This window comes from Mastomys coucha, unplaced genomic scaffold, assembly GCF_008632895.1.
Source record: "Mastomys coucha isolate ucsf_1 unplaced genomic scaffold, UCSF_Mcou_1 pScaffold15, whole genome shotgun sequence".
NCBI lineage: Eukaryota > Metazoa > Chordata > Mammalia > Rodentia > Muridae > Mastomys > Mastomys coucha.
Window position 1 is genome coordinate 139,507,202 of NW_022196897.1, and position 580 is coordinate 139,507,781.

The following is a 580-nucleotide window of genomic DNA, read 5'->3' on the forward strand; positions in this document are numbered from 1 at the left end:
AAATCCGCCTGCCTCTGCCTCCCAAGTGCTGGGATTAAAGGCGTGCGCCACCACCGCCCGGCTTCTGTCAAATCTTTTTGTCTGACTCATCATTTTGCTACTCAATTAGACATCACTCTCAAACATGGCTGCATCGTATACAAACTAACTTTACCTTTATTGTTGGGTATTAAAGGTGTGTACTAAGGATATGCCTGTTTTCTAGTCATATCGCACAGACCTGAGTCTTTGAATGTGATCTCTTGGCAGAGCAACACATGTTGCTGGATTAAAATTTTTCAACAGCTAACACGTGAGATGCCTTGTGTCTGTCTGGTGGGAAGAAAATAGTAAGAAGGCAGGGAAGAGACACAAATGAGATCGTGGAGAGTATTCGATGTCCAACAGGATGCCAACCATTGGACAGGAGTCAAAGAATGGTATGGGCTCCAGGAGTAGGATTGCAGTCAGTTGGCCAACAAAAGGAATCTGGTTTGATACATTGAGCATTTAAGATATAGGAAGAGACATAGATTGCACTAACTGATCTGATGGTTATGGGATGGCCTGTCACCTTTGTTTTTTTTTTTTTTTTTTTTTT

General features: G+C 42.2%; 1 protein-coding gene across 1 annotated transcript in view; it reads left to right on the forward strand.

The window, feature by feature from the left end:
- Positions 1 to 580, forward strand: part of LOC116091816 (DNA (cytosine-5)-methyltransferase 3B) — a 39,180-nt gene that overhangs the window by 33,532 nt on the left and 5,068 nt on the right. The gene's annotated exons all lie outside the window — the stretch shown is intronic.